The sequence below is a fragment of the Varroa jacobsoni genome, unplaced genomic scaffold (assembly GCF_002532875.2).
Source record: "Varroa jacobsoni isolate VJ856 unplaced genomic scaffold, vjacob_1.0 scaffold_957, whole genome shotgun sequence".
NCBI classification, from domain to species: Eukaryota; Metazoa; Arthropoda; class Arachnida; order Mesostigmata; family Varroidae; genus Varroa; species Varroa jacobsoni.
In genome coordinates, this window is record NW_019213859.1 from 1 (window position 1) to 18,867 (window position 18,867).

The window sequence follows — 18,867 nt, forward strand, 5'->3', positions numbered from 1 at the left end:
GGAGTCCCCTTCCCTCTGTTCTGGCTAGATGTCGTTATATCTGCGTAGATAGACACATGTCTATAGGCAAGTTTAAAACGCGAATCACCATTTTCGGAATGAAGGAATTACTGGCAAATGGAATGACGCCTAAGTCCAATCCGAGCAGAAAGAACAGACTGTAACATATGCACCCTTAAAATAAGAACGAGATCGTTTCGTGTTTTGTTGCTTGCCATCTCGCCTTCAGCTACTGCTGCCTTTTCCCATTGACACAGGATCAATGAGGGCCACTCAGAGAGGCACACAGTTCGACTATTGAAAAAAACAATAATTTACCAGCAGCGTTAATTGGCTCCCTATATCTCGCTCGTCACTTGTTATTTTGTTTGCCTAATCTTCTTGTTCATTTACGGCTTTGTCATGTCTCGCTACAATCCTCAGTAATAATAACCAGCCCTAGTAATAATCGCAGTTTTCATAAGCAAGCCGTGTCGTGAAGATTCGTTTGTTCCAGCATACGGAAGGTAACGTAGCAAAGAGATACGGACGGGAAGAGCAACAAAAAAAACAAAGAAAAGACAGCAAAGCATCATGAAAATAAAACAACAGTTCTCAACAGCCAGATCTGCTTCCGTTGTTTCTGCTGCTGTAGCGGGAAGGTGGGGAGAGAGATGGAGAGAGAGAGAGAGGGGAGAGAGAGAGAGAGAGAGAGAGAGGTAAGGAGGCCAATGATGTAATATCGTTTTATTCATGCTGGGATTGAGCTCAACGTCAACAACAGCAAGTAGAGAGGCGCACAAGAATTACGGCAGATTTTGTCAATAGTGTCTGTAGTTGAAGAGCTAACAAGGCTGGCCACGACCTGTCGTCTTTGTTGCTCACGCCGCCTGGTCGGTCAGTTGATGGGTGCGCGCTGTTATTGTAGCTGAAATAACAGTGACGAAGCGAATAGTGCCGACGACAATATCTCGAATGGCGATAACGTATAGTGATGCATTGTGCGCTATTGTTTTTGTCATAGTTGCTAAAGCTCTGTGCCGCGGAGGTCTGTTTGGCTGGCTGCTCTTCGTATACGGCCTCCCATCTCACGTTTATATAGCTGCACGCAGATACTGTTGATTTTACAGCCATGGATGCCGACGCACTCTTGCTTGTCTCGAGCAGTTCTGCGTTCTCTAGTGATCTCTGTCGACATCTGTTGCTGTCTAACAGACATAGAACAGACAGTGCTTTGCGGCCAGCCGTGTTTCGGGTGACGACCCAAATGACGATGTCGACGAGACGGGAAAGGGCGATGCTGTGGAAGAAAGCCGAGAATCTATGGACAAATATAGCTTCGACGAGCGAACGACGCCAACAAAAACAAGATGAGCAACAGGAAACGTTCCTTTACTACTACGGTAGTATAGTATGGCCCGGTAATTGAATGGTTTGAATGTGGGCCAGAACAGACAGCAAGGGAGATTTCTACACGCATGCAACATGTAATAGAAAATAAAATGGATTAAATGGACTATTGAAAATGTAAGTAGTTAATTTGCAGCTACAATCATTGGCATCACCGGAAAGTAGAGGGAGCATAGTTACGGTATTCAGAGTAAAACATTAAGTGTGTCCCTTCCATAGCGTTTTTCCATGAGCCAGTTTTTACTACTGTTGATGCCGCTCCCTACGAAAATTGCGATAACAGAAAGAGTCGAAAACATCATATTGAGATGAACATGCTACGGTTACAGTTATCGATGCTGAATTTACTGTTGTCCATAATAACTTAAAGTATAATATATACAATGTATATATAAGTACATTTTGGAAGCTGCAACAACTGTCTGCGCCGCTTCTACCTCCGATTTGCCGTTACTTGTGCCATAAGTGCGCAGTGTATGAAAGACAAAAATGCACGCACGTACTTATGCCGATTTGTAGGTGCTCCTCACAACGAGATCCTTCCGCGCTTATCCATGATGATAATTATTGCCTGCTATATTCGAAACAAAGCTAGAAAGATATGACTAGATAATCGATTAGGGTAGAGGTTTTACTGGCACTCGCTGTTCTGGCCGGCCGAAACCAGTACTGCCATCGCAACTAAGGTAGTAGAACAGACTTCTGACCAAGTTTGGTCTAGCGGCTATTGATAGCCATTCTACAAATAGACGCTTCGCGACCATTACCGGAAACGTGTCGCGGAAAAGTTACTACGCAACCGTTGTCGACACAGGTACAACACAAATCTGTCTCTATCATAGTTCATACTGGAAATCCACCTGCTGACCTAGGTGATTCAGTAATTCGCTTGGTCCGGTAACCGTGTAGCGTCGCTCGAATCGGTACGGGCCCACGTACACACTCCGGACATTGCCACACTCCGACCAATAGTATCAACAGCGCAATCGGACGAAAGGCATTCAGGGCTAAAACGTTATAACTTGACTCGTGCGATTCCTAGTCAGAGCTCTTTTTCGTCTAAAAATGAATGAATCAGAGAGAAACATTACAACTATTAGGATTATATCAGTTAAATGATAACAACAATAAATGTGGTGATTGAAGTAATTCATCCCCCGTTGGTAATCACACAACATCTATAACTGAAAAACAACTGAATAGATGTGATCTAGAGGTTTATAAGTATATATAATTCACTATGAAGAAATAAGTATGTATGTAACAAAAATCAAGTGCCCGCTGGCAATTTACATGCGGTTTACTATACGCTGCGGACTATATTGGGTTATCGTATAAAACCAGCTTTGGTTACAAATCATACGAGTAATTAGTGGTGACCTGAAAGCGCTCGAAAAATTTCCACAGTCAATAAAGATATACGAGTTATTTTTAGTGTGGTTTTTCTTTCCTCGTAATGTAGATAAACATCGCATTTTTGGCGACTGACAAGGTATGAACCTGAATTAGAGGCTCAAGCCACTTTGTAAAAGTTAAACGCTATGCATTATATTCTTCGAGATAGGCTTTCTATTTTTTTTTTGCCGTGACGAAGTAAAGTTTGTTATGAAGCGATAAGCCTAGTTCCTGTTGTGCCATGAGGACTATATTTGAAAGTATTGCAAGCGACTGGCTGAATTTACGTATTACGTACTTGCCTGACGTTTTACAGTTCCGTTCCGTTCCATCCAGCACCCTCTCGAAGTTAGAGGCTTACCAAATAGATATTATAAAAAAATCGTCCGAGCATTTCCACTCGCGCCATTACAGCGATTATTGTTAGTAATCGCCAGTCTTCCTTTTCTTCCGATCGCTATAGATTAGACGCCATGCCTGTCTGGTCAGCGTGACGTCTTCCATCGTCACGAGTGTTCTACTAGCTGAACGGGGCTCACGTGCGGCACCATTATGTCTGGGCATGGCCACGGAGGATCGTCTTTTGCAGATGTCAAGTGCAGTCGCAGACACCCCACGGGATGGCGTTAGTTTCGAAGACACTCGCGGTAACTCATCTCCGTTGCAGGAGCCAAAAGGACAGAAATAGGAGGCACAACAGCAGAAATAACCAAAGACCGCGATGCATCAGGACGCCAATTAACACGTTCTCATGTAGAGAACGTGTCATAAGGTACATCCCCACGGGAATTCAATGTTGCAGTCTAAGCAGACTGCACTGCTAGGGTTGGGGTAAAGATAGTTAATCCACATACATTTTGTATAAAAATAAGATGCCTTTCCAAAAATGTACGAAAAGAGAAGTATTTTATATTGGAGTGTCGGCTATTTCGGCAGTCATAATAATATATTCTAATGCATAGTAATATACTGTAGCGTATGTCGTCATGCAATTTAGCAGTTAGGGTTGAATGTCATAGAGATGCCTAAGCCTAAGTATTCACATGGGACACTGCAGCAAAGTAGAGGGCCATCTTCTAACTGATTATCTCCTCTCTCGCAATATTTCAGATACAGTATTTATTTGAGAAAGCCATTTGTTTGTCTACCGGTTGACCCTCGCCAGTCGACTGGCCAGGTATCGAGCTTCGACAGCCGAAGGTTTAGCGACAAGTGTGAAACACTCGCTTGACACCATCAGCAACATGATGATCGGGTCGGAGTCAAGCGACCGAGAAAAAGGTCGACGGTCCTTTCTCGTTTTGTCGATAGCAGTTTTTGGCAACAACTTGATACAACTGGCTTTCCGCAACAGCTGCGAGCCCTGGTTCTGTCAATAGGATTAGCAACAACTGTATTAGTCCAATATGAAGAAAACACAGCGGGTCAGCGAGCGACAGCGGCAAGGGGCGCCGTGCAGTCTACGATCTCAAACTGAGACTACTCACAAGCTACCCAGCCAGACAAGTAGATAAAACAGAAGCAAGACTACATAGGCCCCTCGAGCGTTTTCCTAACCCCGTTTTTCCTCATAATGGACATTACTGGCCCGCACCTCCGACTCTGGTCTGATGCCGAAATGACAAGAGGCGTTGGAACAGTAATTGTGGAGGCCGTCTCAACCGTTGTTGTGCAACGACATCAACTATCCAGCGTGAGCCACGGATGCATATTGCGCACGACCTGTGTCTGACGTGGTATCTGTGCATTTAACTGTATTCTGCATAAAACAGTAGTTTGTGCGTTTAAAGTGTGTACCGGTTCATGGTAAGTACTTCATTGTGTTACCGGCCAAGCGGCGGAAGAACATATGTACATATGTTTAATACGTGCCTAGAAGCGTAGGTGTGTAAAGTTGTTTGCATTGAATATGTCGATACTGATGTCAACTTAACTAGGATGGCTGAATTTATTTTAGCTACCGATTGCATTCTGTGCAAAGAAAATATGGCTAGATTGAAGAAGCACACGCAGTTTTATCTTAAGCATTATTGCAAAACTGTACAACAAGGACATATAGCGACATCATCTAGGTCTTAAAAGTTCTTAAAAAGTTTTTTTGCGGCTATTTGAACGCATCAGTTATTGGCTATTTGTTTCTGTTATAAAAGAAACTACTAATAGTATTAATATAGACTAACGAAAACTTGGACAGGCAAACTTTTTCAATGGAGTAGGCTTTTTTTGACAAGATAGGATACAAAGTAAGCGGTTATCGAAACTTACGTGGCGAGCTCAATCAAACGGAGGGCTGATCACTCAAGATTCATATTTCCATATTTTTTTACCCATTTTGTCAGCTGAATTAATTTATGGGCAAAAACAGAAGATTATTTAGAACTGATTACGAAAGTTGAGATATAATGTTTGATACCTGAATTGTGTTTTTTTTAACATTACGCTGAAAAAATTACATAACTTTTTAAGCAGCATGCTCTTTATTTCTAGCAGATGTATGAGATTCTTCAACATTTATCGTATAGATGTATAGAAATTTAATTTTCGATATCAGCCGGCACGAGTTAATTTTTACTTATCAATTCGCCAGTGATGTTAATCGGTTCTGTCATGTTTGGTGCGCTCAGAACCTATTTTACCGCCTTTAATGGCCTTCGACCAAGGAAGAGTGTGCGGATAACTTACATGAGCGGATCAGGCCCATCCGCAGCAATGCCACACGAAATAGTACCACCTTCGAATCGATCGACTTTCGATACTCGACATTTACAACTGTTTGCTATCGGCATTGCGAAGGTTATTCGGATCAACTGAACTTGTTAAGGGCTCTCATCGATCAACCCAGGTTCCGTATGGTAAACATCAATAGGAACAAGAGTAATAATCCACGCGAAAGGCAAAAAATACAAAAAAGGTGCATAACTGTGTGCGTAACAAACACGACGGATCTTGAAGTGTGCTGCCTTGATATAAGAGTAGTTAGGTCGCTAATTGTAGGCCACCGATGAAATAATGTCCTAAAGAGAAATACTTCAAACGACAATTAAGTGTTGCTTCGAAGCGCGCAATAAACTTTTACTCACGAAGTCAACGCACAACCATCTCAGAACAAAATCCTCCAGCAGAAGGAAGGCCTCTGTCATATAACAACGCAGCCTAAATCATCAACTGTTTGATATAGGCTCGTTTTATATACGAAATTGAACTGTCGATATTGTTTTTTGTTTCTATCTTCTAAATTGACGAAAGCTTTGGAGTTGTTTGTCGTGATAGACACGCGTTCATCCGATCCTCCTTTGATAGTCGGTACCCAACGAATGGCACTTCGTTCCGGGCTAAAACGATGGCAAACAAGGGAGCGCAGCTTTCGGAATTTGACTGACCGAATGAGGTTTTACCTGTTTTACCCGAGGTCGGCTTCGGTGTAACTTTGTGATAACCTTTTTGGAACCTTGGCCACCCTCAACCTAAAATTTAATTTCTATGTGCAGCGTATTTGAGCTACGAATATTACGTTTACCATTATAAAAATATTTCGAAAATGATTAGGTGTTGAATTCAAGCGGTACTTGCGGTCAGTGCTGGTTTCACTGAACAGGCCACAAGTGATATTTTCAGATCATGCTAAAAACTTCGTACTTTATATCTGTTTTTATCGTACACTTTTTTGAAAATGAGGCATAAACAACTTTCATCTTATGCATATCACTTTCTTCTTGACCGCAGTTATCAAACAACAAAAATCCAAATAAAGCCTGTCGCAGTTTATTGAAATATAATAAGAGAAGTTAAATGGTTGGTAGCAGGCTAACGCGGTTGACATTTAAACTAAAGTTGCCAAACTCGCTTCATTTATATTAAATATATTTTCCATCGAGTAACCTATATATATTGTTTTTCTCCAATAATTACCTTATGGCTGTAATATGTTTGCCTCACGCTTCGTGCTATCCATTCGGTTGTTCGCTATTTTCTATCAGATAAATTATCGCTATCGTTTCTGTTATTAGAAACGTTAAAAGCGCTTAGAAATCATACGAAACCGAGTAATGTCTTGATACACATACGTATGTTATTTTCAATAGTTAACAATGTCGTTAGGGGAGATGTTCAAAGGCATACGCCAAAGCGTTTTGTTGCCTCTTCTATTGAAATTGTTTTTGTGACACGGGGGTGGCACGCTCAAAGGATCAAATAGTAAATAATGTTTATGTATTTGATTCAAATTTAAAATACCTTGACGTTAATTACCTAAAGTACTCATCGATGTATGGGTAGTTCAATTCTGAATGGATTTCGTTATAACGTAGGCTAGACTTAACCCTGTGGTCACTAACGTATTGGTTTTCCAGCAAAAATCCCAAGAAATTTCTATGAAAATTAATTTGATTTGACTTGTATGTGAGTGACGCTAGTAGCGAGGTATAGACAGACGTAGGTGCTACGGTAATGGTGAACGTTGAGTTTTACTAGTCGATCTAAACAGATAGCTTAAGTGATTACTTTCTTTTTTACTATTGAATGATTCATCATAGTTAAATACGTTAACATGTATCATTGTTCGTATGTCCAGTATTATTGATGTCGCCGACGATATGTTGGCCCAATATTTGCCAAATGAATTATCGGCCCATTTACGTAGACAACAGCATGACCGAGCACAATTTTATTTGGTCTTCTGCGATCCGGATAACGTTCAAATAGCTGAAAAGCGGACGCCGCTACGAGATACAGTTCTAGTACCTAATGGAAAGCATCGAGGTGAAGATGGTGAAAAAAGATCAGGCCATGCCGTCGGTGTTATGCCAAAGAATATCTATGGCCGCTAGACTGTCGCCCCATGATATTTTCGCCTCATCCGTGCCCTCAAGTGCTACCAAACCTAATATAACCTCAATGCCTGTCATTTTATATGAGTACACGTGTGCATACGACCAGAAGGCAGCTGGTCGTCAACGCGTTCGCTACGAGGTTGATTCTGCGATTGCTGCCCGATACTGCTGTAGACAGATATTAGATAAAGCGCTAGAAAGCTATCAAGAAAGCTGCCCGTGGCTACACATTGATCCGTCCCTAACAGCTGCTGTCCGCCAGCTGCCGTTGCAAACCAGTTGCTAGTTCTTAACTCTCTAAGATTTCTCGTCGTTCAAATCATTGATCATGTCAGTATACCGGATAGTTGAAAGGAACGAGTCGAATCCGTTCAAATGCTGCCTAGACCGATTTAACAATGACAACACTGATAAGTACGCGCTGGCATTGGCTCAATGAAAACTGCCATTTATCAGCGTGTGATAACCAGGGGACACCACGTGATTTTTGCCGTTTTACGACCGCGCTCAGCTGGCGTTCCAAGTACGTCGTTTAGAGTCCATGCGAGATAAAATCTGTTGCTGTGACAGCTAGGAGTATTGAGAATACGGTCGATCGCGATGTTCTTTTACCCGCGCGCTTTGTTTCCTTTTGTATTATTGACACTGTAGCGTGGCTGATTTAACCTAATCTACTTGGACATCCTAAGGCAGTCCGAGCAGGCCTGAACGGCCTAAAAAGAGCTGGCGATGACTCCAGCTTCTGTAGTGGCTGTAGTAGCTGTTAGCACCCGTGCCTGCTGTCACTCAGTGCAATGTAGTTTCGTCATCATTCGAATTAGGGCTTCATTGTGGCCAGTGTTTTTGGCGTTTATTTCGAGATCCACTAAGTATTGGTTCCGCTGTATTTCGTTCAATCTCTTGTTTTTTTTCTTCTTTCTGGCTTATATGTACACGAATAGTTAAGCTGGTCGAAGCAGTCGAAAGATCGATTGCTGTCAAAACTTTAGTAGTTTAAAACAGCCATTAAAGGAAGCCGTCACACATATTGCCACACAAAGAAAACTGTATTATACGTAGGTCGTCGAACCGGTCGGGATCCGCGAGTAAATTATTTGGCCTATAAGCGCCTGGCTAGCTCGGTCGGGCGTCGAGCCCCACCTTGAACTCAAGTGATTTACTATTACAAATGGTAATTTTCACAGTAAACTCGCTTTTGTATATTTTATAAAATATGATCGTCTATGTATAAAGGGATTTGTAAGTTATCAATGAACATCAGCCTGTAACACCATTGTTATCTCTACCGCTTCATCGTATCGCTACGAAGAATGAGCAAGCGTTTCCACAAAACATAGAAAATACGAAAAAAAACCAACGTAGGCACTTAACACACTTATGATTTCGATATACTGATAAATGATAGCGGTGCCGCAGCTATATTCATTGGGCTTTATTACAATTCACAAGCCGTTCACCGTAATTCCGGATTAGTTTCTTTAATTCTAATAAATTCCTGGCTTTAGCTGAGTTAGGCGCTCTCAACTTCAAAGCTGACACAGTTCGAAGTGCTTACGAATCTGATTTCCGAGTCGTGCGCCCTGAGACGAGTCTGATTTTGGCAATATCAACAATAGTTCAATAGTGAACTTGGGGGTATGAGCAGTCATTCAACTGAAATAAACCAGTTCGAATAAAAAACGCTCACTACGTCAGTACTTTATCAGCAAGGTAGACGATTTTCTAGAGTGATAAGCAATACGAGCCATTTGATCTCTAAGCCTATCTGATCGCTGATCACGTGGCTATCTACTTGTAGCCACGTGTGCCTCTCAATACGTATCTGGTGCTTACGACACTAGTTTCAAGGAGCCGCTTAGAAGGTGAACGGACACCCCAAGGTCGTGAGTTCCTTGACGACAAACGTTAATTTACTCTAGATTTTGATTGTGTTGACATCCTCGTATAGTTAGGCGCTATCTACATGTGGATTTTATAATGGACCAAATCAGTGTATAAGGTCACACAAAGAAACAGGAAAATTTTAGAAGGCAGTGGACAAAATTGTCTTATGTGAACAATTAACTAGGAAACTCAAACGATTGGTTTTACCTATTTGAATACGTAACTTATGATTTTTTATATTCAAGCTCGTTTTATGTAATATGCTTGTTTTAATAGATTCCACTAGAACACATATACCTACTTTTTACTGGCGAAGAGCGGGAAGTCGTCTAGTCGCACGGAGCTTTTTGTTTCCATATGAATAGGCAGTATGTGTTTCGAACAAAAAGATCCCGAAAAGCATTGTGGCATCTCTAGCGGCCCATAATTTTTTACCGCAACCGTTACGTTATTATATGTGTTGAGCTATTGATACGAACAATAGTTCATAGAAAGCAAAGACAGCCATTGAATCATTCCTGTGTAAAAAGTATGCTTCGTAGTAGAATCAAGAAAACCGTTCGATTAAAGACAATTCCTATTAATACTTATCACAAGGTGGATGGATCTGCAATATGCTATTTTGAGCTCGCTCAAAAAAATTCAAATCGTACTTCGATAGACATTCATTATCAGCGCAATTCTCCAGCCCACTTAATGTTATCGGCTGTACACGTTACCCACGCCCGACAATGACATCTACAGGCTTCGATATTCATAATAAATAGATTGACCCACTATAATTGAGCCCTTTCTCTCTTGGGGGTCTTTGCACGTCAGACATCATAGATTTATGCCCTATCGGCTAGATAGCGGCAAAGCCACGAATGATTTTGTTATGTCGACTAGGGCATGTAAGCAAAAAAATATGTCTTTCAATACACCACAACTAAGATGCGAGATCGTTACGTTGATGCCTACACAACATACTCACTTTTTACCCACAACGTACCATCCATGTAAATCTATTTAGCCCACTCAACGCACATGCGTCTGCAGAGACAGTAAGTGCGTAATCCATTTGAGAGTCGCGTAAGCTTTTATCGACTAATCGCCTAGATTTTTCCACCAGCCAGAAAAGCAGCTTATTATTCCTGTGACGATTCCGTTACTGCTACACTGCTCTCCAAGGCTATTGTGACATTTTGGGGTCGGTCGACAGTTCGATGACGGCACTCGGTCCGTCTCACTATCTGCTGCATGCAACGCATTGTGATTCTGTTATCGCAACGACGTTCGGCTGAAGAGTCCTCGATCAGCAACCGTAGGGCACGAAATTACAGTCCGACAGGATAAGCACGACCGCATCAATTGGCCAGGTTGGCCATTACGTAGTCACTACGAAAGGTTCCGGTGGGGCCTCGTCAGCGGTCTATAGCTCCATTAAACTCGGATAAATACGTTGTCGCGTCCCATACCCGCCTGCCGACATACGCGAGTATCGGTCACTGAATTTGTCAACAATATGACTAACTAAATGAATTGTGACATCTAGCAAGTAAACGAATTGTAGATGAATGAATAATATCCAGGTGTTTCAGAGATGCCTGGCCAGCATATAAACTGCGGGGGGTGTTGGATAAGTATCCATTAAAAATATCCAATTGATTTTCGGCATCTTGTTAAAGGTGAGCTGAAGTAGTACGACTTAATTATGTTACTGAACGTGTTATTGTTCCAGTTTGCTTCGAGGTTATCGGAAACAAGAGATTGCTATCACAATAGATAATTAAGACTAGTAAGAAGGACTTCGAATTATTCGTGTACGTAATAAGGTTTACTAGGCCCTAAGCAGGAACACAGATCATAACAGGTTCCTATCAAGAAAACATTATCTTTGTACATATTGCTGATGTGACTACGATGCTCAGTGCTGTTCTATTTATTACGTTCCTTCTTAGGCGTGTAGATTGGATTAAAAATAAGGAATAGTTATTCAATCTCGGGTACATGTTTTCATAAGATCTTTGAGTTATACGAATCTATGGCACAGCTTATTTAGATATTTATGGTAATAAACAATTTAATAAAATGTATTTACTTGACGGCGTCTTCTTGATTTGTTTTATTTAAAACAAAATGTCAAAATCACATTAATCTACTTTTTGACATTTGGCTCCCTTTCTCAAATGCATTGCCGACATGATTTACAAAAGTCCAGATGTTGCAGAGCAAAATTTATAGATATATATATATATATAGCTCTCTTTTGTATAAAACAAACTTATCTATGTCTATTTTAATTTTGTTAGATGCTTATACTTTCAACTCTGCAATACTGCAATCACCATAGCATTATTTACGAACTGAAAGATGCTCTCTTAAAGCATAGCTAAGTCGATAAAAAGACATGTGTTTGCCCCTGGAGACATTCATACGCAAACAGAACAGGAGCAAGCTTATCATTTGCCATAGGGGTGTAACAGCACAAGCCCTTCCAACCGCTAGGCTTCCAGGTTAAGTACTTAGCCGACAAATAAGAGTAAAAAGTTATTTCATAGCTTAGCTACTTTTCTTATAAACGTGTGGATGCTTTTCCTGGATGAATGGCGCAACTGCTGTCATCGTATAGATTCTCCGTCCTCGATATTTATCAAATCGAAGTCCTACCCGAATGGCCTTAGTGGAACTCTACGCTACTACAGTGTCTAATCTTCTTTTTAGCCTTTCTGGGATTTTCCTCTTTCAACCCCCTGAACGGTTACAGCAGGTCCTTTTTATGTTCGCTTGGACATGTCCACCGTGGTAGAATCATTATTCTATTTAATAGTTTATATGTATTTATATACATGTGGTACTCAGACATCGAAGCCTAAATAGCTAGATGGCGCTTGTTAATAATTTGCCGAAAATGGAGCACGATATGTTTATGCCTGCCTGCGTGTGTGTGTCCAAGCCGTTCTTCAACAAACCTCTTGGGCGCTAACAACTTCCGTACGGAATGCTGTTAGCTCATTGCCAGTTTTCAATGCGTCCAGAGGCGCACTCCAACGTAAAATGACCATTTTAACAGTTTCATTTAACTTGTTTTTTCGTCATCCACCGATGATGTAACTAAACATACAGTATATGCGCCTCTTATATATGGATTTATTCTTTCGCTGTCGTTTCGTCTCAAGTGGACAATTGATGTAAATATGAATCGAATTAAATTTCATCGCCGATGCTTTGGTTTATCTTTTGAATTGTTTTTATTGAGGACTGTTTCATAACTAGTGCACTACTTACACGAACAATGCCAAGTCGCATTGTTATAAAACAAACTATCAGCAGGTAACTTTTTGACGGGATGGGTTGGGTCGAGGTCACGACTGGGTTATATTTTTTACTACGCGTCTATTTTGTTTGAAGATTTTATTACCTAAAGGAAAAATAGGCCAGGCAACTGACAGCTATTTAGCTCATAGCAGCAACAGAAGCATCGGCTTGATTGTGCAGGAGACATTACGATAACTAGCTGAGAACTTGGTGCCTGTAAAAAAAAATGCTTACTTTGCCCCTTGCAGCGGAGCTCAACTTAGACTCCTAAACGTGACTGGCTGTGTTGCTAGAAATATAAAACTATCTTAAACATGTATTATAATTCCTTTAATTTCTTTTCTGTAATACTCCAAATAGCTAGATTTCAAACAGAATTCAAATTAAGCTGCGATGATCAGCGGTAGAAGACAAACATCATAATGTGAGGATGTACAGGTTTTTTAGCAGGTTCTAGAGATCTGTTTTCTCTTGATGTCTGTGTCCATAAAAGCTAAACGTTTTCGGCACAAAGTAACTACACCGATAAACATATCAAGCGGCAAAATCTCATATGTTTGCATAAACCGCAACATTATCTGCTGCCTATTAAGATAAACACCAAATATTTACCTTGCAGTTGAGCGTTATACGTATTATACTGCACAGGTTCGGCTATATGAGGCCATATAATACATGAGGCCATGCAAAAAGATCAGTCAAGTCAGAACTTTTGGTTAATAGAAACAGCACAAAGAAGCACTACGTAACCTTGCGTCAAATTGTCATTAGTCGTTAGGTAGCTACTCAAACTAATGAGTACTTACTTCAACCCTTCGTTCTTTCGTGGCAACCTCACTTCTGCCCTCTCATGACGTTTTGTTAAAAATCTTACATTAAGTGATTGACTATTTTATTACTATTTTTGTTTCTAATTAGATACTGATGTTTTTATTGATAGATATACTTTTATCTAGATGCGTAAAAACAATATACATACCTTACGGTAACAATACCTTGTGGGTGTCTCCTATATGTAAGTTGTATCTACTTTTCTGTGGCAAAATGAGCAGCTTACGATATGTTTTTTCTCTAATTTTACTTAACGTATTTCTGTACGCTTGCTGCTATGATACGCATAATGTGTATCTATAATATATTCTACTTACTGTATGTTTACGCGACCGTGTAGTCACGTGAGTAAATGTTTAAGTGGATTTTGCAGTCCAGCATCCTTCCCCACACTGTACTTTCGTACATGGTAGCGGCCGCTGCTTCCTGGATCTGTTGACAAATAGGTGTCTGTATATTTATGCACGTCTATGGAGGCCCACTTGTGTGCCATACGCTCTCCGTATACTCATAATACTATTAGTATAAGTACGGGCTCTCTCTCTCCCCTTTTATATCTGTATGCCGTGTTGTTCTAGCAATACGTCCACTACTTCGACAGGCGCCATCGGTGACGGCAAAAATAACGGAATTTCGGATAATAATATCTTCGCTTTCGTACAAGAGGAAGGGTTTTGTCAAAGTATTGGTACGGGCAAACAGAAAGCGCCGGTTTCGTGGCGGCATCACGAACACCAATGGTAATAACCACCCTTGGCGGATCTTGACTGACAGGATGAATTGAGTGATTCCAAATACACACACGCTATCTATGGATAACATGACAACTCGATGACAAAAGTTCGACAAGGAAAGATTGTGTGGTTCATCGGTGCCACGACCTAAATACGCTGAAACGTCGAAAGAGAAGGCTTCAAACAAAATTCTGCACAGCGTTAGTTGTCGTTGAACGACGTTTAGCAAAAAATGACGAGCAACCAGCCATCTATTGCAGGTTTCATTCCTGTTGGCCACCTACTATAAAGGACTAAGAACGATTTAGTGCAAATATAGCCCACGCGTATCTTCACGGTCGGTTCGTTCCGTTGTTTCGACACTGTTCAGCGGCCTATAGTTGTTGCCGTTGATGCTGCATGGTAACGGTTTCACAAAGAGCCTAACTTGACAGTTACTATCATCATCCTTTCTTGAATTGGCACCGTTCACAGCAGAGCAGCCGCTATGTGACTACGTAATCTTATATGGACAGCAGCAGCAGCCGCGATGGTGAACAGGGAAAAGAACTGAGGATAAATTTAAGAAGCTTCTCGTTAGACAGATGGCGATAATGCTAATGATGAAGTAAAGATCTTGCTGCTGGGGATGGGAAACAAATCCACCACGACCAACGCACTCAGCAGTACAAAGGCCAGCTAGCAGCACAATGACTTTGCCCTGCGCTTCTTTTGCCGATAGTCTTTTCTGGCGTTCCCTGTCAGCCCCACTCCCCCTTCGGTCCGCTTACTCACCGCCAAATAGCGAAGGGTTGACAAGGACTGGCGGACATTTAAGCTGGCAGCAGTTGGTACCGTAGAGTGACCGCAGCGGTACCGACGACGAAAACTGTAGCAGCAGCAGCAACGTACGTTCCAGTCTCTCGCGTCAGTATCTCGTAACGGTGGCAATTGTTCAACGCTCATTCAATATGGAGTTGAAGCTGCTGAACGACTCTTGCCACCTGCAGTGGCTGCCGATGACAAATCGCCTTTGTCAACGAAAGAATCACGGCTAGACTGAGAATACAACGTTGCAGTAACTAGAAAGATGCGCAGCCCAACGTTTTAGCTGAAACAAAATGGCGACGAGCACAACTTAACGTCTAATATTGATAGCGTGACGCTGTTGGGTTTTCCATTAGATTGTGTGAACGTAATAATAACGATCACGACGATGCAATACCTATGCCTTGTATCGATATTTATTTGATTAAGGATGCAATTTCGTTTATTTCGTAAGACATTTCCGAAAATGCAGCATACGAAAAAGGTCTCAGAACAGCTAGATAGTAAAACCATATAGACGAGCTTTTCGTTATTGTAGTTCCGCGTAAATCATTTCTATAAAGGAACTAAGTCATTGATTCAATGGCGACGACCAGATCGTCGACAAATGCAGCTGCTCAAAATATTTGTTCTTACGACCCAGTAACTGGAACGACGTCGTAAGTAACTCTACTTGGTACCGTTATGTCTTGCGGGGTAGCAGTGCCTACCATTTATCATTTGATAATCGCAAATCATCGTAGAACATCAGTGTGACAAAAATTAATCATTATAAAATTAGCTCCTACTATCACTGGTAATGTTACGCCGATGCTAGTCCAACAAAAATAAGCTGCTAATCCCTCTAACCCCTGTGATTCGTTCGGCAAATTTAGACATATCCATTGAATAGCTAGTAATAATTGGTGCCGATTTTGCCCACTTGCTATCATCTCGAGCCTTGTAAACAAATTAAATATAGAAAATTCATTTTATCATTATTGTACAAACACGATTTGTGTGCGAGCTGCTAAAGCAGCATTCAAAGTGTTATTAACAGACGCTCCCAAGGGATATTGCGAGCTGACCCTGACCTATGGAATCGCTATCTTCAGACAATATTTCGTCTGTATGTTAGCAATATCTGTCGCGCTACCTGGCTATCTGACCGAGTATTATAGAAGCAACATCGGTTATGGTATTCAATTTTCTTTTTTATCTTTTTTTTTTCTCTCTAGCCAGCCGATTGAAAGAGACTCGAAGGTTTCGTATCGAAAACACTCGAAACGCAAGCGTAAGTGCTTATCGACGAGTTGTTTTGGTACGTGGCTAAACCGTCGAACACTGGCCAAAATTATTTGAATGGGCTGATTCTTGAAAACCGGTCGTCATATACTACACGTGTCGTGACAAGGTCCATCAACACTACAACCATTATTAACAGTTGCTATACACGTACTGCTCCTTCAGCTGCGCCTATACAGTACTAGAAGCCTTTCGTTCTATACTTTATCAATCTAGCTTCTGTCAAGCAGGTCTCCAATTCAGACTTTCCATCGAGCAGACTTCTTCAAATATTGCCGGCAATCACCGTTTTACGATCCGTCGAAACTAGAGATCTTCTCGAATCGACTGTGAGTTCTTCTTGTTGGTAAGCAATAGTTATCCGCCACTAACTGCATTATCGCTACCCTTTCTTCGGCTCTAACGTCTCTCGCGTCGAAGACCATACCCTTTCTAGTAACCGTCCAAAGGGAACACTGGCCTTTGAGTCAAGCACAGCCTTCGCACCATTGAGCAGTCCATTTGCGCGATCTGCCGCGTCGACGAATCGCCTCTGCTGACGTTAGCTAATGTGACCGTTGTCGTTGTCGTCGTCGTCGTCGTCGTCGTCGTCGTTGACGGCCATGGTCGTCACAACCATACGGCAGCGTTACGTGGGTGCGAAACCACTACTGAGCGTTTGCCTGTAGTGCAATCGGGCATCCTCGTTGGTGTGTCTTCTGCTTCCTCATCGTATTAATTGTGGGGCGTCACAACCTAGAACCTCTTTGTCCGTTCGGCTGCAGACGCAGCGGCAACAATAACAGGCTATTGACTCCCCGCTGAATACAGACGAACGCAAACACACGTGCGAAACATCGACATCGTGTCTACACACGTTGACTGATCATCACTTTGGCTAGCAGAATATCCAATGCGACGCTGTCGCTGAATTTGCCTATAACAACAACGGCGGGCAATATTTCTACTAGTTCGAAGCATCAAAACGGAGCTGGAATGATTCCTTAGCCAATGCTGAAGGCAGAACGATGTCGGCGATTGTAGCTCGAAATGCAGGCGACTGTATGAGCTGTCGTCTGTGTGTTCGTTTCTATATGTATTGCTTGCTATTATTTACGTCCTCAACGTATTAGACATGCTGCTGCTGTTGCTGGTTCGCTGGGTAGGAACGCCTGTACCCGTCTAGTCGATTGGTGGCTAGCCTAGCTGCACGCTAGGTTTGTTTGTTTTGATTCGAGCCCCCGGCTCTCTGGTGACACACACGGTGCGATAGATGGACGTTCTGCCGGAATAGGGCAGACATCGCTTTTGCCTTGTGGACCAGCGATGCCGACGGCGACAACATTACCATAATCTGGACGCATCGCAGAAAGAAGGGTTGTCGACCTTTTAGTTCCTTTACAGGAGACAGTGAATTCGCCTATCCAAAGGTTTGGTCGTTCGTTCGTATTTTGGCGTTCGTCTGTGTTTCCCTTGTTTACCTGCGAACCGACAAACAATGAACAGAATCAGCTTTTTTCTTGACAGTCGTGAAAAAAACGTCCGAATCGAAATGATCCACCTCTCACAGATTGATATTTATATATGTAAACTGGTGGAATTCAGGTGCTGCACAGAGTCTGCTTAGTTTTATGTGTCTTGGTGTATTTTATGTATATCTAATATAGATTTTGGCCAAACTAATGATTAGATTTTATCAGTATTCATTGAACAACCCTTATAAAGCTCCTTAGGAGTTGTCGCGTCATTCACAATGACTATAAACGTTTTCTGTACTTTATTAAGCTTCCTCCAGTAAAATGGAGCCTTTTGACGAGCAACGACTAATAGCCGAATTTCTTTTAATCGGGAAAGTCGGATAAATCAAATTACAAAGGGCGATTTAATGAGAATGGCTCGTATATATATATATATATATATTATATTTTAAATAAGCCCCATCTAAAACCCGTGAAGGCGAGCACCTCGCCCACTTCATGGCTCCCCGTAGTAACAGAGCCCAGCAATCTCCAAAGCCAGAAAGCTATAAGGCTCTCCAGGCCGAGAGTCAGCCACGGAAAAACTTAGTCTTCCTGTCGCCTATATCGTCTAATGAAACGAATCAGCTTAAAAAGACATCCATAGGCTCTCGCGATACAGCTTATAATACAATATTTCAGCTATTTCCTGGAACTCTGTGCCCAATCTTAGTCGCCGCTGTTTGACGAAGCAATTAGTTCATTTGTTATAAAATCTGCTGTGTTTTTCCTGCTTTGTATTGCCGCCGCCTTCGAAAGGTTAACGTGATTCACAGCGACAACCGCAGTAGATTCTGACCACAGATTATCTTTCTTTTATCGCGCATTTTCCTCTATCCCCATGATCCATAACAATAAACATCTACACCACTCCTTCGTTCTCTTCGCCGCCCGTCGCTTTGATTGACAGCCTCTGCCTCG

General features: G+C 41.8%; 1 long non-coding RNA gene across 5 annotated transcripts in view; it reads left to right on the plus strand.

Annotated features, from left to right (window-relative positions):
• Positions 1–705: 705 nt before the first annotated feature.
• The window catches only part of LOC111265328 (uncharacterized), a 56,338-nt gene continuing 38,176 nt past the window's right edge, over positions 706–18,867 (plus strand). For 4 of the 5 annotated variants that reach the window (XR_002683382.2, XR_002683384.2, XR_002683383.2 and 1 more), the window contains exons 1-3: positions 706–1,506; positions 3,248–3,556; positions 3,895–4,590. This is a non-coding gene — a long non-coding RNA (uncharacterized LOC111265328). Of the gene's footprint in view, positions 1,507–3,247; positions 3,557–3,894; positions 4,591–5,408; positions 17,860–18,867 lie in introns of all 5 variants that reach the window. The other variant, XR_002683385.2, reaches the window with a different exon arrangement.